Below are 24313 nucleotides of genomic sequence, written 5' to 3'. Positions count from 1 at the left end.
TAGATGCACTTTCCCTGTCTCTGGCTCTTTGGAAGTCCCTGTAGTAAATGGGAATTCTTGGACTGTATGGTGGGGAAAAAAGGATTTTATTTCTTCCAGCAGGGTAAGAACTGCACAGAAAGTCACATCTTAGTTAGATGTCATTGTCATGCATTTTTTAAATTAGTAGAGTTAGTAAAATCCAGTATTTATGGAAAATGGGCTGCAGCATGGCATCTAAGGATTAAAAAGAATAATAGTCTTTGAGTGGGGCTTTTCATCATTGTGCCTTGGCTATGTTTGGAAATTAGCAGTTGACAGAGTCTGTGCATAAATTCCTGTTTTATTCTGCTGTCCTTGAGGCTGGCAGAGGAGAGGACTGTCTGGGGTGTTTACTGCTGGCTGGGACACAAATGCTACCACTTGATGTTGCATAGTTTATTAGGGCTTTTACTGGAGACAGGAGCTGAGGTGAGCTTGATTTTCTAGTTTTGAGTAGAGCTGTGGGCGTTGTGATTATTTGGGTGGAGGCAGGAATGATATTTCATCTGCGAGCCCAATTGTATAATTCTCCCTGTGCACAGAACTCCTGTTAATGGCACTTTAACATTTCAAATGGACGAGTTAGGAAAGGGACCAGGATGTTGGCTCCTTCCATTTCAGATTTTCAAAATTCCACATCTACAGGAATTTAGCAGCAAAAAAAAAAAAAAAAAAAAAAAAAGACTCAGTGCTGTCCTAGCTTGAGAAGGAAGGTGCAGCTTGCCCTTGGAGCTTGCTGAGGTTCACTGGTGGGATTTGTGGGTGTTCACTGGAGTCCTTTGGCTTCCATGACCTGTGTGGGAGGAGAGCTCCTTGGTCCTGGCGGGTGACAGCAGCGAGCGCGGTCGTCCTGCTGGAAATCAAAGAGCCCTCTGTTCCCTCTCACAACTGCTCTGGACCTTGCTGTACAAGTGATGGTTTTGTAGAAGCAGTGATTAGTGCAAAGTGATGTTTTGTTGTAGAAGTAGTGATTTAGGCACTGGAGATTTCTGCAGTGCATCCTGAGGCTGTTGAGCGCATTGGTGAATTTGCCTGGGGAAGGTGGCACACACACCTGTACCTGTTATTTTCCATATTTCATGGCTAGACACCAGGATTCCTGTTATTTTCCATATTTCATGGCTAGACACCAGGATTACTTGGTTCTTTCCTGCAGTGGGGTCTCGCAGTGAATTTGTGCCTAAAGAATTTGAGCAGCTTCAGTGGCAGCTCCTGTTTTCCCAAGAAGCTTTGGAGTACAACCAACAGGAATTTTGAAATGAACTGTTGCTTTCCCATTTTTCCTGCAGTACTTTGAGCAGCACCCTTTACCTCTCATGGTTAAAATCCTCAGCCCCACCTGGGCAGCCCTGTGTGTAGTTCTGCAGAGTGTCTCAGTGTTGGCTTTGGTCTGGGGCTGAATTCTCCACTCCTCCTCGGGGTGGTCCTCGGGGTCACCAGGGAGAAATGTTGGCTGTGCTGCTTGGAAGATAAGCTCAGCCTCTTTCCTTGAGCCTTTATCCTCCAGGTTTCTCCCTGAAAACCTCTTCCTTCCCTCTGAAAATTAGCAGTTGGAGATTTATTAATGAATCCCATTTGTATTATCCTCGTGTTTCTAGTGGATATATTGCTTAAAAATGCTTCTTGTAGCATTCCAGATATTCCTCTGCCTAAGCACTCCCTCTGATATTTTATCTGCTTTGAGATAAGCAGATTTTCCTGTGTAAGAGATGTCAATAGCACTAAGAGAAAATGCATATTTTCAGGTAGGTGATGCTGTGTTCTGTGGCCCTGCTCTGGATAATTATTAGGTTTAAAGAATAAAAGTCTTAGTTCATGTCTCAGCTTGATTAAACGAAGGGTCAGGAGCCTGGATGTTGGTAATATCTCAACATCAGAAGAGAGGGCTTAAAATAAGGACAGGAGAAGCAGCAGCAAGGGAATCAGTAAAATGAAAAGGGATGTAAAACGTGCAGTGTTTGATTAAGAATGCAAAAGGGATAAAATACAAGACAGGATACATACAAAATAGTAACAGCACACTTAGAAAAAGACAGGAAGAAGCGACGTTTACTCTTTTTTCTTTGAAAAGAAAACATGTAAAAATAAATACATTAAAATGACAGGAAAAAACAGCGTCCTTATGTTTCAAATGTAAGCAAAGTATAAATAGTAAAAGCCAAACAAACAGTGTTCAGCCTGTGACATTCACAAATCGTCTGGATGTTTTGTTATCACCCTGCATCCTTTCCTTGAGGATTTTCAGTGTTGTGTCTGTTTGACTTCTGAGGCCCATGGGCAGGAACCCTTTCTTGCAGCCTGATGGTAAATAAGAAACATTGCTGTTTACATTTGTTGGCAAACACTTCAATGTGATCCTTTGGGGCTATTTTAAGCTCTGTTTTGACAAGGCTGAAAGGTCTGGGCTGGGATGTTCGGTGGCAAAAGCGTTTCATGGAATTGCTGTGGCACTGGCAAAGATCACAGCACAGGTTTCTGTGCTTGGAATAGTTCTGGTGTGGTGTGGGTCATTGTCCTGTCCATCCCTGGGATGCTGTCAGCTGTCCTGGCAGGAGGGACACGGTCACAAGTGGCACTGGGGCTCAGCTCTTCCAAAAAATAAACCTTTAATGGGCAGGGAGCAGGCTTGGGTAAAAGTTGAACTGCGTGAATTAAGCAGCAAGGCCTCTCTTGGTGCTACAAAGAGGCTGAAATGTTCAAAACCTAAGAGGGAATCTCCATGTTCTGGCAGCTCTTGGTTGCTCTCAGTTGGCACAAGGGCTGTGGCTGCAAGGGCAGGACTCAAATTGGTTTTACTCCTGAGCTCTTGCAATGTGTTTTGGAAATTTTCAGGGATATTGGTGGGAATCTGAATTTTCTTCAGGTGCTGTTCCTTATTGAACCTGTGAGTAGCAGCACAATTGACTCTTGTCTGCGTGAGAAGCTGCTCCTGAATTTACTTGCAGGCAGTGAATCCTGGTTTGTGCTATCACCTGCAGTCCTGGGTGACTTCCCAGGTGGAATCAGTAGCCTAAGAAGAGTTGAACACTCTTTTCTACAGTGAGCTGCAGTGCTGGAGAGGGGCCTGGAAGACTTAGGTGGGACCTGGATTGACCTGAGCAAGCATTTCCCAGCGTGGAAGGAGGAAAAGCCCCATGTGTTTAATGGAGCACCAGACCGATGTGAGACAGGCAGAGGACTGGGAGTCCACCACTCCCATAAACATACAAGCTTCAACCTGCAGGCTCACCTGAAGCATCTGATGGCTGCTTGAAAGTCTTTTTTAGCCTGTTATGATAGTGGCTGTTGGTGCAGCTCCTTGGCAGCACTTCAGACAAGGCGTCTCCTCTGAGTGTGGCACCGCTGCCTTTCTGCTGTGCCCAGATGCAAAAAGGGGGTTCTGCTGCCAGAAAAGGGATGGAAAACGTGGAAAGGGAGAGAATTCAAGGAGGGAAGCCATAACGAGCCAGCAGAGAGAGGAAATAGGAAAAAGCTGCAGTGCAAGACAGGAGAAATCAATAGGAAGTGAGTGAGAGGGAGAGAAATGGTGGCAGCTGCCAGATAGGAGAGAGGTTTCCTGCCTGCCCCAGGGCCAGGAGCTGCTCCTGGAGGGCAGAGAGCCCTGACAAGGCAGGAGCCCCTTCAGAGCCTGGGAGTGCCCCTCTGGCTCTGGAGGAGGCTGCCCTGGGGGGCACCAGCTCCCCTGTGGCAGTGTCCTGATAATTCCTGTTCTTCTGGGAACAGCAATTCCTGTTCTTCTTTCAAAGCTGCTGCTCACAAGCACGAGCACAGCGTTGTTTTCTGCTCTGTGTCAATAGGATTTTTTCGTTGTTGTTGTTGTTTAATCATAATTATTATGGTGTCCTAAATGAGGCAGTGACCTCAGCCAAAAGCAAGCTGCTGTTCTGGGGATTTAAAAGAGGGATTTTCCCTGCTGCTGCAGACTCTGTCCTGACTGAGGCAGCAGCATCAGCTCTGGCAAATATCCAGGGGGAGCTGCAGTAGAGGAAAGTGGATTTATATCATTCATATCATGTGGGCTTCCTAAATGTGAGGATGGGGGCACTCCTGGTGTGCCAAGGCTAAAAGAGATCTCCTGGTGCTGAGGTGCAGCTTTGCAGTTGGTTCCTGTCAGGAGGCACCAAATGATAGGCTGTGGTTTGCCCTGTGGTCTGGGGAGTGGAAGTGGTTCCTGTGGGCACAGATGTGATCTGAACAAACCAACAGCCTCGGTGGCTGTGCTGGGGAAGGTGCTCAGGGTTCCTGCACAGAGCCCTCTGCTCTCCTTGTGGGGTTTGCTTTGCTGGGAGGATGTGTTGAAGGCTGGAGGGTGCCCAAAGGAGCACCTGTGCAGGTGCTGCTCTGCCCTGAACCATCAGCAGGAAAGGAAAGCACCTTGTAATAATTCAGAAATCATGTAAAGGCAAACACCTTGCAATAATTCAGAAATAATGATCTAAGAGAGCAGAGCTCTCTAGGTCATCACTCCCTAGAAATATCTGGATTATCTCTTTAGATATCTGATCTCTAGGTTTAGATACTTCAGTGCTGGGTGATTTGATTTGATACTGGGAATTGGTAAATATTGTTTGCCAAGCACAGCAGCCCCTTTGAGGACAACTGAAAGCCCCAAGTTTTACACTCAGGTCACTCAGGTTATGGAAACTGCTGTGGGAATGAAATACTGAGGGGGAAAAATAGGTAAGCACGTGTTTCTTGCAGTATATCTTTCTGACATCTGATATCTAGATATCTCATCTCCTTTAGAAACTTCATTGGTGTAAGAGTTTGATAATGCTGGGAATTGGTAAATATTATTTGCCCCTTTGAGTACAACTGAAAGCCCCAAGTTTTACACTCAGGTCACTCAGGTTATAGAAACTGCTGTGAGAATGAAATAGTGAAGGAAAAAAAGGCAAGCACGTGTTTCTTGCAGTATATCTGTCTGATATCTGGATTTCTGTTCTCTTTAGATACTTCATTGCTGGGTGATTTGGTGTAACAGTTTGGTAATACTGGGAATTGGTAAATATTATTTGCCCCTTTGAGTACAACTAAAAGCCCCAAGTTGGTCCCTCACATTATGGAAACTGCTGTGAGAATTAAATAGTGAGGGGGGAAAAAAGGGGAGAAAAAAGGCAAGCACATGTTTCTTGCAGTCTGGAAAGCTGCAGGAATGTTGGTGCTGGCTGTAAATGCTGCAGTGGTGTTTACTTTGGACGTTAACCAGTGCAGCTTCAGCTGAATGTATGGCACAGCACGGCCTGACCTCCTCTCCCTTCCCTTGCAGCCGCTCATTATCAGCTCTCCCACTCCCAGGGACATCCAGCAGCTGCTTTTTGGTGTCTGCACCTGCTCCCCCCTCACCTTGGCCTCCCTCCCTCCTGTCCCCGGGGCTCCTGGCCCTGCCCATGCAGGCGCAAGCCCAGGTTTGGGGCAGGAAAATCCTTTTTTGGTGGCAGGGTGGATGGCATTGCCTGCCTGGGGGCCAGCAGGAGGGGACAGGCCCTGGGTGCTGCTCTTCCTCCCCCAGAAGCAGAGAATTCAGCTTGGCTGGGAGGGGGAGAGGAAACAGCTTTGCAGCAGTTTTGGGCTGCCTGGAAAACTCTAAATCCTCTCCCTGGAATTCAGCCAGATGAAAAGAACCTGTCCCTTCCAACTCCCTTTTAAATGTTTTTATTTTTGTATTTTTAAACATATTTTTATATTTTTATTTTTTATATTTTTAAAATATTTTTATTTTTTATATTTTTAAACATATTTTTATATTTTTATTTTTTATATTTTTAAAATATTTTTATTTTTTATATTTTTTTTTATATTTTCTATATTTTTATTTTCTATATTTTTATTTTCTATATTTTTATTTTCCAAATTTTTTATATTTTTATATTTTCTATATTTTCTATATTTTTATATTTTTATATTTTTATATTTTTATAATTTTATATTTTTATTTTTTATTTTTTATATTTTTATTTTTTATATTTATATTTTTATATTTTATTTATTTTTATTTATTTTTATTTTTGTCTTATTTTTTAATTCTTTATTCTTTTTATGGTTTATTTTTTAATTTTTTAATATTTTTATATTTAATTTTTAAAATCTATATCTGTTTTTATCATCATCCCAGCTCCTGGGAGGTGGCTCAGCTGAGCTTCCTCACAGGAACATCACAGCAACCCAGAATCTGCTGAAAATTTTTTGCTCCATCTGTCGCTCTCCATAGCCACAGAAAATGGCTCCTTCACATCTCCAGATTGATTCTTAGGATACTGATGGGATTTGATCAGCAAAGGTCTCAAGAAACTTAAAGTTTACACTTGAAATAAGTTGGTTTCCCTGTTTTTTTTAATGGGGGAATCTGGCTGTGTTCTGGTCCTGGTAATCCAGGCACAATCCCTGGGAATATATATTATAAATTTAATTTTGTGAAATATATTCCCCCCAAATAAATGCTGCTGTGGAGTGTATATAGGGATTTAGAGTTTTCCTTTCTTTGATTCTTTTTGTTTAATTAAATGCCTTTTAGATCAAAAAGCTTGCCCCAAAAGAGCATTTCAAAGAAGGAGAAAAATAACAAAGAACATGCAAATAATGAGGTGGGGTTTGTTGTTCTTTTTTTCTTTCTGTTAAATAAAAAAGGTAGTTTGTAATTGGTTTTGGGGATGAGCACAAAGGGACTCTGGACACTTCAAACAAGGACTATGATTTGTGTATTTAAATTGTAAATTTCAATGTGAAAACCTCTTCATCTTCTCCTCCGAGTTGCATTTGGATCACCTTGCTGTGGCAGTAAATTAGAATAAATGTAAAATCCAACTGTGAGGAGCTGTGTGGCAGTGAGGAGCCCTCTCCAATACCTGGGATTTTAGGGAATTCTCTCTCAGTTGTGCTGCACTGGTGGCAGCATCCCTGGATCTGCTCCCCAGTTCCATGAAGATGTGCAGGAGGAAATGCCCAGCAGAAATGAATTTTGTCTGTAGGCTCTGCCCCTCTCCCTCTGTTCCATCACGTGGAGATGTTTGCTTTAGATTAAAGCCCTGCTCTGGCATCCTGGAGGTTTCCCTGCTGCAGCAAATACCTTGGGAGGAGTTACTGAACTGGGGGAAAACTGCATTTCCCTGTGCTTTGATAGCACTGACATTCTGCTGCTGACCAGGGCTTCATTTTCGCATTTACAGGTTTCTTTTCTGTAAATGGGCTGTCTTGGACCGTCTCAGTTCCTTAATGCTTCTGGTGAACACATGGATGCCTTTTTATGCTATATCCAAAAAGAGCAGCATAACTCGCTTCAAAAAATTAAATCCAAGTTGCATTGGCTGGAGGTGCTCGACAAAATGGAAAAACTTGTTGCAGGGACTTCTTATAATCTTGTCCAGCTGTGAATGGCACAGCACATGGGTGTTAAAGACCTTAAATATTTAATAATTTAATGCACTCAGCACTGACATTCTGCTGCTGACCAGGACTTAATTTTTACATTTACAGCTTTGTGGGATTTTCAGAGACCCCCAACGAAGGGAGGAAGGAATGATGAATCTGACTCCATGTTCTCAGAAGGCTAATTTATTGTTTTATGATGCTATATTATATAAAGAATACTATACTAAACTGTACTAAAGGATACAGACAGAAGGCTAAAAAGATAATAATGAAAACTTGTGACTCCTTCCAGAGTCTGACACAGCTTGGCCCCAATTTGCCATTAAATAAAAACAATTCCCAGCAGAAAGTAATGAAACAATCACCTGTTAGTAAACAATGCCCAAACCACATTCTAAAGCAGCAAAACATAGAAGAAAATCAGATCATTGTTATTTTCATTTTTCTCTGAAGCTTCTCAGCTTCCCAGGAGAAAATCCTGGACAAAAAGGTTTTTGGACCATCTCAGTTCCTCAAGCTCAGCTGCTGGTTCTGGTGCTAACACAACATTTTGTTCATCCTGTGAGATGTGGGCAGCTGATGGGTGATGAATGTGTCTGGTTGATACAGAGGAAATTGGAAATGAAAGGTTGTTTGGGCATTTAGAGTTTGCCAGGACAGCAAACAGGGAGAGAGTTGTGGTTTTTTTAGGCATGGGTGACTCTGCTCCAGCTGCTAACAGCCAGCATAATTCAGCTTTCTGTAGGTGAGCTGTGTGCATGCTCTGCTAAAACAGAAATTATAACCCTAAATGTTGTCTATTCGATGGATAATTCAACTTTCTGTAGGTGAGCTGTGTGTATGCTCTGCTAAAACAGAAATTATAACACTTTGTGTTACCTATTAGATGGATAATTCAACTTTCTGTAGGTGAGCTGTGTGCCTGCTCTGCTAAAGCAAATTATAACACTAAATGTTGTCTATTTGATGGATAATTCAACTTTCTGTGGGTGATCTGTGTGCATGCTCTGCTAAAGCAAATTATAACACTAAATGTTGTCTATTTGATGGTCAAATGTTACCTGCAAAGCAGGCACGGGGTTAACATTTCCCTGATTTCTTCTTGATGGATAATTCAACTTTCTGTGGGTGAGCTGTGTGTATGTTGTGCTAAAACAGAAATTATAACACTTCATTTTATCTATTTGATGGTCAAATGTTCCCTGCAAAGCAGGCACTGGGTTAACATTTCCCTGATTTCTGCCCTGCTGAGGAGCAGGAAGCACCTCATGTCCAGCACAGTACAAATATATGATGAGTAAAGAATAAAAAATTCAGGTGAATCAGCTGCCAGGCCCCTCAGAGGAGGGGCAGTGAGCTGTGTGAACCCTCCTGCTCTGGAGTCTCAAACCAGGGGCAGATGCAGGAGTTAAACAATAAAATTGGAGTTAAACAATAAAATTGGAGTTAAACAATAAAATTGGAGTTAAACAATGAAACTTCCTGGCAAGGTTTGAAACCTCCCTTTCCTCCCTGTGTGTGCCTTTGGTGCTGGGCTTTAGGGGAAGGGGAGATGCAGAGCCCTGGAAAAGGCTGTGGGTTATCCCAATGTTGGCTGGAGAACAGAGTCAAAAATAAAGTGAATTTTGGGGGACATAAGCTGGTGTTCTGCTCATTAACAGTACCTGGAAACACTGGCAAATCTAAATTTGTGTGTTTTTTGTTGTACTGAAGCCAGTGGTAAAATAAAACTGTGTTTTAATGCATTAAAAATAGATTTATGCCTTTTTAGAGGCTGGGGCTGTGAGTACAGGTATTGCTAAATTGCATTTTTACTTGGGTTTTTCTTCCCTGCTTTTTGAATTTGGGTCTATAAGGCTGCAGGTGTGGGATGGAATAATGATAAAACCACTCCTGACTTGTTCTGGGGTCAACATTTCGATGTTTGATCCTGTCCTTGAGTCTGTTTATGTTTTGTACTGTAAACCTGGGCTGGGATGAAATTTATGGTGAATTAAAAAGGACCTGCAAAAATTCTTTGGAAAGAATAAATGAAGGTCTGCCCCTCCCTCCCTGCTTCTTGACAAATAGTGAGCAGTTCCTGGAGTTTTACAGGCCTGGAAGTATTTACTGCTGACAATTCCCTGCCCTGGAGTGAAGCACAGCAAGGTATTGAGTGCTAAATCCATGGAATTGGTGCTGGGTTTTTTCTCCCTCTCTGAATTATGACACAGATTTAACAACTGGGGTCAGTTTGCTGTGAATGAAATGGATTTTGCCTTAGCAAATGGAGTTTCCCAGCTCTCACTGCTCTCTTTTCAATTTGTCAGCTATAGAATAATGACTTTTTTCTAATTTGTGCTGTTTTGGCATGGACTCAAGTTTGCATTTAGTGGCTGGCATAAATATTATATTTTAGAGCTGCTTTGGGGGGGGCTTTTTTTTTTTTTTTTGGTCAAACTTACTGGAATTGGTTGAACTTAATTCAATGACAGGATAAGCAAAAATTTGTTTAGATAGGCTGTTCTGAAATGTTTCATGCCTTCTAAAATGGTTCATGGTAAAAGATCAAGGAAGGAAACTCGGTGACCTTTTCAATGCAGCTCCATAGAACTCATTTTCCTATGCCAGAAGTCAGCCCAGACAATGAAACTGAAAGAGGGTTTTCTTTCATAGAGGATCTTTCATGTTTTGCTTGTGCAGATTTATTTTTTTTTTTAATCACAGATTTAGCTGACTTCACAGCTGTCTTTTAATCAGTTTCCATATTTGTACCAGAACTTTCTTATTTTAATTACTGTCTGTAGAAACCATTCAGCTGCTTGTTGGGTGACACAGTCGAAAATGATAATTTTCTGTAATTCTTTTCTTGGCTTAGACCACTCCAGTAATATCTATTAGCAGCAAATGCTCGGAGTTAAAATTCTGTGCTGAAAGTTTTAATGATTCAGTGTTCTCTTTTTTTTTTTTTTTTTAATTTTTTTAGGGCTGATTTTAAAGCACTTTGCTGAGGGTTAATGCAGCCGTGCATTAAAAGCAGACAGCTGTGCTTCAGCCTTGTAATGATTGACTCTAAGCTGGGTTGCCAGTCTAAGCCTAACTTTTGCTGAGCTGGGCTTTTTGCTCAGCTGCCTGCAGCCCAGGAGGTGGTTTTGTCCAGAGCACAGGATTCAGGTGCTGAATCATCCTAAATCATAAATTGAGTTGTAGCTCCAGCAAGAAAGTTGATTTTCCCACCCACTCACTTGATCACTTATTGCTTTTTCCTTTGTGGGTAGTACTTCTGCATGGCATTTAATCTTTTCTATCTTCTGTGCCTGCTTGAATTTGAATTTTCCCTGGCATGGTGCAGGTGCTGTCCTCAGGTTTCAGTCAGTGACTGTTACAGCCCATGATTGTACTTGAAAAATTGAGGGCTTTTCTTAAGGCACTCTCATCTCCATCCTAAAAACATTTGCTTACCTCTTATATAATCTATGAGTATAATAATCTATGAGTATAATAATATATGAGTATAATAATATATAAGTATAATAATATATACCATAGAAAATATATAATCTAGAATATATTATATTCACATTATATATATTCATATCTATAATATTATGCATGATTTATATTTACAATTTCATATTTTATATAAAAGTATATACTATATAATATAAAAGGATATAGCAAAATAGTTGAAAAAATATAGCAAAATAGCTGAAAAATATAGCAAAAATAGCTGAATAGTATATAGGAAAATAGTTGAACAATACTGAAAGTTTGCAGGAATTCTGGCTTGTGCATTGCCTTCCTAAATAAGTTGAATGTGCCAAATATCTGTGATATTTTCTGTGCATCCCAAGGTGTCACTTCTTCGTTAAAAGAGGAATTCTGGTGCTGATGCAAGGCAGAATGGCTGATCTGAGCAGCATTCCCTCTTCAATTGTCCATCTCCATTTTACTGCAAAAACAATTTCCTGTTTCTGAACCTCAGCTTTTTTGTTTTCCCAGCTAAGTTCCAGTAATTGAAGGAGCTGAGGTAATGAAGGGTTGGTCTGTGTGAAGCAGTGGCTTTGGAAAATGATGATTTGAGCTGCTCTAAGCTGTCCTTCAGCTCAGCTCCTCTGACTTGCAGAAATTCCTGAGAGGGAGCTGCTGTGTCTTCATCTTCCACTGCCTTTTATGTAACCCAGCATAGCTGGGATACTCACATCAAATATTAATTCATTTCTTCATCAGGTTGTCTCCTGCTCTCCAGAAAACATAACCCAGAGAAAAAAATTTCTTAGTCCTTTGCTGCTTGTAGAGCAATGAGAGGTTTTGAGACAACACACAGACTCTTTTTTTTGATGGAGAAAAGAAAATTTTAAATTCCCCACGCTTGATTAAAGTGCAGTTGTGTGCCTCTAACAGCTTTATGGCTTTTTTGGGATGTACTGAGAGAGCAGGGCAGGATTTTCGTGCTTGAAAAGACTCAGGTGTTTCTCAGATGTGTCTGAAAGGTGCAGGCCATTGGGTGGACTCTGAGTCCTTGCTGAAATATGTCAGATTTCTTACATTTCTTCTTGTCTGTACTTTAATATTTACATATTCTCTCAAAAAAACCCCAACCCACAGCAGTCTTCTGCTAGTTCCTGTTTATTTAGGATGTGTGGGATGGACTTTGTTCCTTGATATAAAATAGGAGGAATGAACATTCTGAGCCTAAAGAAAAGGGGGAGAACGAGGGTCAGTGCTAATGTGGAGTATTTGGATCTTCTGATGGGGGAATTGGGCAGCCATTCTCTCACTGGTGATTTTTGGGGCTAATAAAAAGTGTTGGAAAGCTTTTTATTTATTGATGTGATGTTTTATAATATTAGGGGTTCACTGCTTAAAAATGCCTGTGTCCATTATCCATATCCTGGTCTGCATGGAATTCTTTACCAATAACAGATTTTTTCATCCATACCTGATTGAATTTCCCAGAAATTCTGAGTGAGGTTTGGCCTCTCTAAGCTGCCAATGCCCCGTGATGGAATCCCAGCCTGGGCTGGGCTTGGAGGGACCTTAGGGGTGATTTTATCCCATGGGCAGGGACATCTTGCACTATCCCAGGCTGGTCCTGGACACTTCCAGGGGCAGTTCCCACATCCCAAACAGGATCCTGGGAATGTGGGGAGCTGAAGGCCGAGGATTTCCTGGCAGGGCTCCCCCAGCCCTGCAGGATGGGATGTGCCACACATCCAGGGATGCTGGATCCTCCTGGATCCTTTCCACAGGGGTGGGGACTCCATTCCTCGGGGAGCGCTCGCCTCCCGCCCTGCGCAGCCCTGGGAAGTTCTGGGAAGTTCTGCTTTTCCCAGGCCTGCTCCTTGCTGGGGGAAAGGTCTGGAAATTCTGTGTAAATATTTACCAAAGGCCAGCCTGGCCAGCACAGAGCTGGGATTGAACCAGGGGAGGAGCTTTGCAAGGAGGAGGGAATTCCTTAATCAATGCACAATATCGGGGGCCAGAATTGCTGTTCCTTGCACGGAGATTGAAGAATTCTGGGATGTTCAGGCCTGGAACTTGTGTGATGTTTTAGAAGCGCTTAATTTTCATTAATTTTATTATTTTTTTACTCTAAACAGGCAAAGACAGCTCTCTAAAGAGGGTTGTGACCATATCCCAACCTGAGCAGCACAGGGCTGGGGTTGAATGAGTGGAGGAGCTTTGCAAGGAGGAGAGAATTCCTTAATCAATACAAAATATTGGAGACCAAAATTGCCCTTCTTTGTAATGAAGGATGGAGCACAGAGATTGGAAAATGTTGGGATATTCAGGCTTGGAACTTGTGTGACGCTTTAGAAACACTTAATTTTCATTATTTTTATTATTCTTTGAATAGGCCAAGACAACTCTCTAAATCACTCCTTATTCCTACTCCATCTTTCCCATGTTCTTAGGAGAGATTTCTTTTATAATTATGTATTTTTTTCCATACTTTTTCCTTATCTTCCTTCCCTGCTGTTGTCCAGGACTGTAGAAATCCCCGTGGATTTAAAACAGTGATATTCCATTTCCAGTCCTCACCATTTCTTGGCTATCTCTTAATTTCTCCTAAAAACCTGATTGCATCAGACTTTCTTGCTTTTTATGGTCATTTTTTTTCCCCTCCTCCAAATTGTTTTCTTATTATGTCCTGTGACCGAGCGTGCTGGGGGAAGGAAATCTGGGAAATCAGAGTAGGAAGCAAGACAGAAGCTTCCATTCCTGAATCTTTCTTGTTTTTCCACTGTTTCCTGGCAGCTGTGTTGGTTTGCACTTGAAAGGGATGTATTGTGTTGCTTTCTCCCTAAAACTGTTGATAAAATAGAAGCAAAAATTAATCCTCTCATTTTTTAAAGTTAATTATTTCCATAAGCAAAAAAAAAAAAATTGCAGACGACAGTTAAGTCTTACATGACTGTGCCCTAAAGTCCTTTTTTAAAATATTAAATGTTTTTCCTGATGGACTGAAATTTCATTTGGATTCTTCAAAGTCTGTTTGACTCCTTTGTAAGAAAGAGGAACTGCAATATCCATTTCTGACCCTTTTAAGCTTGTTTTATGGTGCAAATGCATTTATTTTCCCAAGTGCTCACGCCAGCAACAGAATTGTTATGTTTGAGGGAATTGAAAATGTCCCTTCTGAGTGAAAAGCCTTGAAGCCTATTCCTTTTGGATTCCTGGTTCCTCCTCACTGACTTTAATGACTTCAAGTTAAATATTTTGCATGAAAATTTAAAATGGATGAATTTGAGGGTCTTTTTGCAAGTATTTTATATATATATATATATATGTATATATATATATAAACACGTCTATAAAAGACAGAAATATGTAAAAGACATAAATAAGTAGATAAAATATGTAAAATAATACATAATACTCTATAATGTTTTATGTATTTTTATGATTGTAAAGCAACCTGCAACCTTAAATTGGTGGTAGGGGTAAACTGAGGCAGGCAGCTGGGAAATGTGAATTTGCTCTGTACAGAGAAGGAAATAGGAAATATCAATGTTTTAACCAAAATATCCTTTAGTAAGTTAAGGTTTATTGGTCTTCCAGATTATCCCATCTGTGTTTCACTTGATAATGAGAAGCATTAGGGAGAAAAAATGTGGAAATGTTTGATTTTAGACTGTAACCCAAGTTTAAAAATACCTCTGTTTTGACACCCTCAGCAGAGGCTGTTTGGTGCATGTGATTCTCACTCAGGCATGAATAATAAACTGGGATTTTCAGCCCCTTTTCCCTGGTTTCATTAACTCTGTGATTCCACAGCGGTTGAAAATCCCAATATTGATGATTTTTTCCCTTCCCAAGGATTGTGACAGGAATGTTCCTCTGAGGATCTGAGCTGATCCTGGCCTGGCTTTCTCCTTCCCTCTCGTTACCATTTTCTTCTGGACAGCTGACATTTTCTGATTTGTGAAATTCCTAGAAAATTGAGGAGCTGGGCAAACGTTTCAAAATAGGAACCAATGAGACAGAGGCCTCTGCTATTTCAAAAATGATAATGCATGCCACTGGGAAAGGGAGAAGCATGGAAAATACAAGTTCTGGTTGGGAAATGATTGCATGGAGCAGGGAGATGGAGGGGTAGGAGTTGATTTCTTTGGCTTCCTGTCTTTTGGGTAATTGCAGCCTTGCTGCAGTTGTGGCTTGGAGATGATGTTCGGTACCAGCATCCCTTGGACGGGCTGAAAAATTTGGTCATGAGAACTGAGGAAATCTAAAGAGAAAATAATCTGAAAAGAAAATAATCTGAAAAGAAAATAATCTGAAAAGAAAATAATCTAAACAGAAAATAACTCATTAATACATTAAAGTGGTTTGCTGCAGTTTCATTTTTTAATTTGGGAAAGGGGGGAAAAAAAAGCAGAATTCAGTGAGGAGGAGTGTAATTCAAATCAGCTCACCAGAAATGAGTTTGGTGGAGTTCTCTGGGGTTTATGGCAAGGACTAAAATAGAGATCTTGGTTTTGCCTGCTCAGTCTGTACGTGGCACTCTGGCTGGTTAATGGAGAGCTGGAGCCCGGGGCGTGCTCAGCCCTGGCGAGATTTACATTAATCAAACACAAACAGACAGCGTAGCGTGAAGAAATTTCTGTCCAGCACCGCTCCCAAACTTCATTAGCTTATTGGGGCAGAAAAAGCAAACAGCCCCTTCACCCTGCAGCCCTTCCCTGGGGCTTCACCACTCCAAAAACCTCAGAGCCCCCTGGTTTGAGCTCCGAGTTTGCCTCTGTGCCTGGCAGAGAGGGGCAGTCTGGTATTTGCACACAGGGAAGGATGATGAACCTGACCCCATGTTCTTAGAAGGCTAATTTATTATTTTTGGGACTTGTGTGATGTTTTAGAAACACCTAATTTTCTTTAATTTTATTATTTTATGACCTATAATATATTAAAGAATACTATACTAGACTATACAAAGAATCCTGAGAGGATACAGGCAGAAGGCTGAAAGATACGAAAGAAAAACTTGTGACTTTGTAGAGCCTCCACACAGCTTGGTTGTGATTGGCTCATAAATCAAAACAATTTCCAACTAATATAGAGTAATAGACTCTAATATACTCCATGACCACCTCTGTCACAGCCCCCTTTCTCTTAATGGTGTGTGTGTTTTGCTAATAAGCAAAAACAATTTACTCTGTAACTAATATAGAGTAATACTCTGTAACCTATAGATCAATCTCTAATCTCTGAATATAATCTATAATCTCTGTATTAGAGAGATGGTTATTACTCTGTATTAGAGGAATACTCTAAAATACTCTATAACCATCTCTGTCACAGCCTCCTTTCTCTTAGTGGTATGTGTATTTTGCTAATAAATAAAAACAATTTATAACTAATATAGAGTAATATACTCTAATACACTGTATAACCATCTCTGTCACAGCCCCCTTTCTCTTAATGGTGTGTGTATTTTGCTAATAAGCAAAAACAATTTACTCTGTAACTAATATAGAGTAATACTCTGTAACCTATAGATCAATCTATAATCTCTAATCTCTAAACATAATCTATAATCTCTGTATTAGAGAGATGGTTATTACTCTGTATTACTCTATATTAGAGTAAATTCTCTATAACCATCTCTGTCACAGCCTCCTTTCTCTTGGTGTTATGTGTATTTTGCTAATAAGTCAAAACAATTTACTCTATAACTAATATAGAGTAATACTCTATATACTCTATAACCTATAGATCTATCTGTAATCTGTAATCTCTATAATTTATAATCTCTGTATTAGAGATGGTTATTACTTTGTATTACTCTATATTAGAGGAATACTCTAAAATACTCTATAACCATCTCTGTCACAGCCTCCTTTCTCTTAATGGTGTGTGTATTTTGCTAATAAATAAAAACAATTTATAACTAATAGAGAGTAATATACTCTAATACACTGTATAACCATCTCTGTCACAGCCTCCTTTCTCTTAATGGTACGTGCATTTTGCTAATAAGTAAAACCAATTTACTCTATAACTAATATAGAGTAATACTCTATCACTAATATAGAGTAATACTCTGTATACTCTATAACCAACTCTGTATTAGAGAGGTGGTTATTACTCTGTATTACCCTATATTAGAGGAATACTCTAAAATACTCTATAACCATCTCTATTTTATATATAATACATAAATTTATATATTTCTATATAAATGTTTTATTCTAATTTTATATATTATTCATATTCATAATATAATAATTATATATATAGCACATTCATATTATAAATACTATATAATATATATTGCATAACATAAATATAATAGTACATAATATAAACATAACGATATATAATATAAACATACATGTATAGGATACAATAGTATATAACAGATATATTCATGTTATAGATATGAATATCTATAATTTTAGATATTATTTGTATTTACAATTTCATATTTATAATTTCATATATAAAATTTTATATACATATATATAGTATCTATTTATAGTCTATATATAATAGACTACTATATACTCTCTATATATGTATTTTATATAATATATATTTACAGATATATTTAATATATATATATGCATATATATGTGCATGCATTTCTATGCACGCATATAGATGCACACAAACCAAGCATATCCATAAATATAGAAATATAGATAAATATTTTTCAGCCCCCAGGACAGCTGGAAAAGCTGAATTTTGCTATCCCAGCTCTCTCTCTGCTGCCCTGGCTGCTGCTGCTGCCTGGGAGGAGGTGGGACAGGAGAGGGTTAGGTTAAATATAAAATAGAAATATTAAATAACATGATATAAAATATATAAAATAGATCTTTATGTATATAAAATAGATATATATGTATATATATATATATAAATACATATATATATGTAAATAAATGTGTATATATAATAAATATATAAAATATATTAAATAGGTAATATATATTTATATATTATATATTTATACAATATATTTATATATTATATATTATCTATAATATATGATATAATATATATATTATATATAATAATGCTTCTATATTATATTTATATTTAGATATTATGTGTGTGTATATATATGTATATATATATATAATTTTATATATATATATATATATGCATATAATTGTATGCACACCCATAGATGCTCACAAAAACCAAACACATCCACAACTATAGCAAATACAGATAAATATTTCCAGCCCCGGCTGCTGCTGCTGCTGCCTGGGAGGAGGAGGAGGAGGAGGAGGAGGAGGAGGTGGGACAGGAGAGGTGGAGTTTCCTCGCTCCCCCCGTGGTCACTGAACGATCCGCGGGTTCCTCCCGAGGATCCCCGAGCCTGGGAGCCCCGGAGGCTCCAGGGACGGGAGGATTTGGGATCCGAGCTCCTCTGCCTGCCATGGCCCTTTGGGATGTCCCTGCTCAGCTGCCCCTGGCGTGTGGAACAGGTAACACTGAGCCTTTGTTTCCCTGAGCCAGGACTACCTGCCTTGGGTGCAGAGCAGAGAAAAAGGATTTTTCCTTTAGTATCTACTGGGAGGGGAGGTTTGTCTCCTTTTTATTTATTTTTTTTTTGTCTTTCATCTTTTAATAGCTACTATGCAAACCTGAGTTACTCCTTTGTGGTTTTGCTGTGAAAATGGCCAGTTTAATGTGTTTGCTGTGGAAATCTGTGTCTTGGTGGCTGAGCTGAAGAACAAAGGTTTTGACAGCCTGGAAAGATGCTTTGGATGTAGATGCTGGCAGCTCTCCCTTCTTTCCATTTCCCAGTAATTCCATACCAGAGCCTCCTCACCAGCCACAGGGAATGTGATTTTTGATAAGTTGATATTTTATGCATGTTGATGTTAAATTAGCTGCTGGTGCTCAAGCAACCATCTCTTGAGTGTTTTGGGTGGGGTTTATTTTTCTGAATACATTTTTGACCGTTTTATTTGGTTTTTATTATTTTATTGCAAAGTGTTCTAAAATTTAAACAAATTGTATCAGTCCCAGTGATGGTGTGGACAGATTTGAGGCAGTGTTGATCCAGTGACAGCCATCAGCACTGAGAGAAAATGCAGTGTTTTGTACTAATAGATGAGATTGTGATGTAGAAAGGCTTTGAGATGGTGAGGGGATTTGTTGTTTTTTTTTAATATAAATATAAATACAGCCAGTGAGGGCTGGCAGTTGTCATCATGCTGCATGATGAGGGGGAGGCACCAAGAGCTGAAGGTGTCACTGAACCCAGTGGGGGAGCAGCTCCAATCTGGCATTGCTGTTTCTGCTACCTTGGTTATCTCCCAACCCCTTCCACATATTTTGGAGAATTTTGCTGCAGTCACCTTTTAGCAGCTGGGAGCTTTCCTGACTAAATATTTGTTTGGATTTTTTTTTCTTTTTTTTTTTTTTTTGCTTGTATTTTAATGTATTTTACAAGTCCCAAGAGGCAAATACTAATACAAACACATCCAGAGACCTATTAATAGCTCTGGGTTTGACTCACAGGCTGTGCTCAGGATCTTGAGCCATTTTACAAAGAGCTTCACTCCTGGATTTTTATCTTCCATTTTACAGTGGAAAAAACAGGGCTTGATGTTGCTGAGAAATCCTAATCCTGTGTTCTGCTCCACTCCTTCCCAGTCAGTATTTCTGGATTTTTGCTGTAGTTTAGATGGTGGGGAGATGAAATGGGAAGGAGCAAAGCATGCCACAAATGCCTGTGTACATTTTTTCCCTCCTCGTGCAATGTGTGCTATGTGCATCTTTCCTCTCGTGTTTTATGGGCCAGAGCTGCATTTATGGCAGAAATAATAGGTTTGCATATCCCAGAAGCCTCTTTCTTTTTCTTAGGGCCATTGAAACAACTGAGATAGCTTCAACTCCACACTACAGCACTGCTGATCTCTTTATAACTGAGCTGACATCACATTTGCTTTTTTTGGAAAACTGCAATGTATGGTAGAGAAACTTTCCATGGATGCTTCTAAAATCTGAGGGAATGCTGGGACAGAAACCCTGCAGGGAGGTGTGGAAAGCCAGCAAGGTGAAATGCTCATTTAGTTGCATACTTGGAATTTAGGCTCAAATAGTTTGGTTGCCCTTGGTGTTTGTATCTACAGGAGTAAAACTTGGGCAGAATTAGCTGTGAAGGACTAAGAGCTAAAAATACACTGTACAGGTTAAGCAACACTGTGGTAATGATTTCTTGATTCTCTCCGTGCTGCAGCTTTCCTTTGTAAAGTTGTGGATCCAATTTTTCCCTTGGTGTAAATTAAGCCACTGGGAGCACTTTGCCTTTGGGTGGTTTTAGACATATTAACTGTAAATTAGTTTATGGCAGCTGGGAAATATTTAGAAGCTCGGCAGAGGTCAGAGGGGTGGATGTTGTCTGCACATCCCATGCAGAATGGGTGTAATTTGGCCAAAGGTTCATCAGTGAGTGGGAGAAGGGAAGGCAGGGCTGGAAATGCTTTTGGGTTGAGTGTCTGCTTAGCTTTGAACTCATAAACTGCTGCTTCTGACGAGCAGGCAAGTCTTGGTTTACATTTCCAGAGCAGTAAAGGCACGTGAACCTCTAAAACAGCCTAATGAGGGCTGAAGGGAAATTTAAATTACAGCAAGGTGCCTGCTGACCTTGTTTGTCAAAAACTTAATGAAACTTTTGGGGTGTGCAGCAGGGCAGACAAGCTGATAATGCCTCTGGAATGTGTAAATCCATGGGGGGAAGTGCTGCTGATGTTGTCAGGGGAAATCACAGAATCCCAGGGTGGACTGGGTTGGAAGGGACCTTAAATGTCAGCCAGTCCTATGGGCAGGGAGACCTTGCACTGTCCCAGGCTGCTCCAGCCTGGCCTTGGATCCACCACAGCTGCTCTGGGCACCCTGTGCCCTCCCAGGGAATAATTCCTTCCCAATATCCAACCTCACCCTGCTCTCTGTCAGTTTGGAGCCATTGCCCCCTCACCCTGTCACCCCAGCCCTTGCAAAGAGTCTCTCCATCTTTCCTTCAGCTCCTGGAAGGCCACAACGAGGTCACCCCAAAGCCAGCCTGGACAATCCCAATTCTCCCAGCCTTTCCCAATTTTGAAGAATCCCAATTCTCCTCCAGCCTGGACAATCCCAATTCTCCCAGCCTTTCCCAATTTTGAAGAATCCCAATTCTCCTCCAGGCTGGACAATCCCAGTTCTCCCATCCTTTCCCACTTTGAATAATCCCAATTCTCCTCCAGGCTGGACAATCCCAATTCTCCCATCCTTTCCCACTTTTGAATAATCCCAATTCTCTTCCAGGCTGGACAATCCCAGTTCTCCCATCCTTTCCCAATTTTGAAGAATCCCAATTCTCCTCCAGGCTGGACAATCCCAGTTCTCCCAGCCTTTCCTCTGCTCACCTTGGTGGCCACATTAAACCAGGGAAAGCTGACAATGCTGAGGAGCACAACAGCTTGGCCTTGTCACTTCTTTAAAACATCTTTTGAAAGACACTCAGGAGAAATAATAAATTTATTAGTATTTATCCATCTTATTATTTGAAAATAAATGCATTATTATTTATTTATCTTACTGCAGGTTCTTTAGTACACTCTCAATACTTCCAAGCCATGGAGGTGTGCTGTTCCTGTGCCAGGCAACTGCACTCACTCCCCAGAAATGTGAACTCTGGGCCAAATACTCCTCTGTGCCTCTGAACCTTGTACATATATTTGCAAAACTTCAAGCTGCCTAATTGGAGCAGCATTATGCTATTTTGAAAGCTACATTTCCAGTTGTATTACGTGCACTCTGTGTTGGGGATGGGTTTTTTTTTTTTTTCCCTCCTTCTCCTCCCTTTCTAATTGCTGTCTTTTGCTGTTTTTAAGGACTGTTTCCACACCAGGCTCGTTGCTGGTTCATAACAACCACAAGCTGGGTATGGCATTAATAAGGAACTAGGCTTGGTGCCTAATGAAATGCAAGAGCAGCACGAGTGATCCCAGCCCTGGCTGGGTGTGTGTGTGTGTGTCAGGTGAAAGCAAACCCCGTGGCACTCCACAGCTTTGGGTCTCTCTGCTCTGCTCAGGAAAAGAAAATTGGTTTATTCCTTTATTTTTTGGGGCAGTTCTCTGGGAAGCTGTTGCAGACGCCGTGGAGGAGGAGCTGCCACCGAGCCAGCTCTGCCTTCTGCAGTTATTGGCAAGCAAAGCAAACATTTCATTTCCCTGTAATTAGCTGCAGTTTAGGGAGGGCAGGTTAATTTGGACTCCACGCCCTGTCTGTGCAAGAAACCCCAGTGCTGGATTTGATTCTTTCAGGCTCTGGGCAAATGGGTTGAAAAGGATTTTTCAGAAGGGAAAGCTGGAGGAGTGAATCACAACAAACGTGTTCTACCCCTCTTCCTTCCCTTCTTCCAAATAGCAAAAGCTCAGGATGCAAAGATGGTGTGAAAATGTATTTATGAGATGGTGTGAAAATATAATTATTATATTAAATTGGATATTTTGGGGCTTTTCTAGTATGGCCAAACCACATATTTCAGCTTTTCTTGCTACAGGAAGCTTGAGCTCTCTAGGCCTGGGAATATTTGTCTATGGCCTACTTCAAAATAAATAAATGAGTGAGAAAATTGGGTCATAACTTCTGAAATCACAAGCTTGACCTTTCTCCTGTACCTGGTCACTTGCACTAAATGGGTCATGCAGTCAAAGCTTGGAAAGGAACAAATCTTGAATGTTTCTTTCCTGCTGTGTAAATTTTGTGTAAATTTTTGTGATAATAACATTTTCTAGAAGTCTTTCTAGAAAAACACCTTGGCCTCTTTCAGCATTTGCAGTGTTTAATTTTTTTTCCATTTCGAAGCTGTCAAATTTTTCTCTCCCAGAGGTGGAAACAGAGATTCAGGAATTTGTAAACAGTCACGTTGGGAAACCGTAGGAAATCACCTGGGGTTTGGCAGCCTCCATTCCCCACCAGTTTCTGAGAGGGTTTTGTGCTTGCTCTGAGTGGCCAAACCTTCCCCCTATTACTCCAGTCTTGCTTTTAGGCCGAATCTAAAGGCAGCATTAAGGAAACACGAGCAGCCTGGTTTATTTATGTTCCCTCCAGTGCCCCCTCCCCAGTTTTCATTAATTTGGCTGCTTGCAGCCCCTTGTAGGGATATTCAACAATAAATGGCCTTGTGTGACAGCTTCAGGGCCTGCAGAGGGAAAGCTGCTGCTGCTTCTGAGCCTTGGAAATCAGTCAGGAGTGGCAGAACAGCTCTGGCTGCTGGAAATGTCCCTGTGCCCTCCCCTTTGCAGAGTTTCTTGGGGACTCAGAGTTCTTGCAGGGTGCTGGCCCGAGCAGCAGAGCAGCACAAAGGGCACATTGAGATGGCTGCTGGGGAAGCCCTCCTTCCCTGCCTGCCCAGTAAATGCAGCTCTTTCTCCATGAAAAGCCCTGACATCAGCTCTTGGAAAAATCCAAGTGCTTGTGTCATGGAAAATAGCTGAGGCACTTGCTTGGGCTGGGAGTGAATGGCTGAGCTGTGGATGGAACTTCTCTGGAGATGCTTTTCTTCCTTTTCTGAGGGACTGAAACCCTTCCCACCTCAGGGCTTTACAGGGAAGGATACTGAGCAAAGAGCTGCAGCTGCCTGCAGTAAACCCAGGGTTGCCTCCTTATCATTTTTACAGGCCATAGGATGATGATGCATTCCTGTGTCATCAGGAAATTCCTTGTGTGGAGGCAAATCTCCGAATTCTTGCTGTTCGTTTTATGGAAAAGATTTATCTTTGCATTCTGTTTTTCTTCCATAATTTTAAGCTGGTTTCTTTTTCCTCTTTTCTTGCTCCCTTCTCATGCTGCCACCTTCTCTTCACCCCTCCTGATGAATCCCTCAACCACAAGAATGAGAGAGGAATCTGTATATAGAGATTTAATTTTTTAGAGCTCCAAGAGGAAGCTGTGAAGGCAAAGGCACCAGTGAAATTCTCCTTCCCTGCAGAAATACCTCCCTCTTGGAGCCCTGACCCTCCCCATCCTACAGATGGGACTTGCCAGCCTTCCAGACTTTGTTTTTTTTATCAAATTCATCTTAACCCAGTGTTTTGCTCAGCACGTTGGTTGCCATGGCACCAGTCCCTTGCATTGATCCATCCCCTGATCCATCAGGAAATATGCTGATGGGCTCTGTTGGCTACTCTGCATTTTCTCTCCTGAAAGGAAAATGGAATGGCATATTCTGGTTATGGCTGGAGACATTAGTGGCCTGAAAAATGATAGAATATTGAGTGGGAGGCATTTGCTGATGTTTTATTGAGGCAAATGCAGCACTGGGGGTGTTCAGGGGGGTTTGGCACACAAGGTGTTGGCTCTGTGGGCTCTCCAATCACTTCCCTAAATTTCCCATGTTCTTTTCTGAAGGCTGCACTCCTGCCCATGAGCTGTCAGCAGTGCAAGGTCAATAATGCCAGGGAGGATTCCTCCATGAGTCACGGTGTCAGCTGCGCTGCCT

General features: G+C 40.9%; 1 protein-coding gene across 4 annotated transcripts in view; it reads left to right on the top strand.

The window, feature by feature from the left end:
• ARHGEF12 (Rho guanine nucleotide exchange factor 12) overlaps positions 1-24313 on the top strand; it is an 87607-nt gene that overhangs the window by 5372 nt on the left and 57922 nt on the right. For 2 of the 4 annotated variants that reach the window (XM_071449795.1, XM_071449794.1), the window contains exon 1: positions 18163-18305. The exons of the other annotated variants lie outside the window; for them this stretch is intronic. The gene's annotated coding sequence lies outside the window, so the exon portion shown is untranslated. Of the gene's footprint in view, positions 1-18162; positions 18306-24313 lie in introns of those variants that run through there. 4 annotated transcript variants of the gene reach the window in all.

Source organism: Agelaius tricolor, unplaced genomic scaffold (assembly GCF_023055355.1).
Source record: "Agelaius tricolor isolate 1412-34295 unplaced genomic scaffold, bAgeTri1.0.p SCAF_29, whole genome shotgun sequence".
NCBI lineage: Eukaryota > Metazoa > Chordata > Aves > Passeriformes > Icteridae > Agelaius > Agelaius tricolor.
The sequence above is the reverse complement of the archived record's forward strand: the minus strand, read 5'-3'. Positions and strand labels throughout refer to the sequence as shown.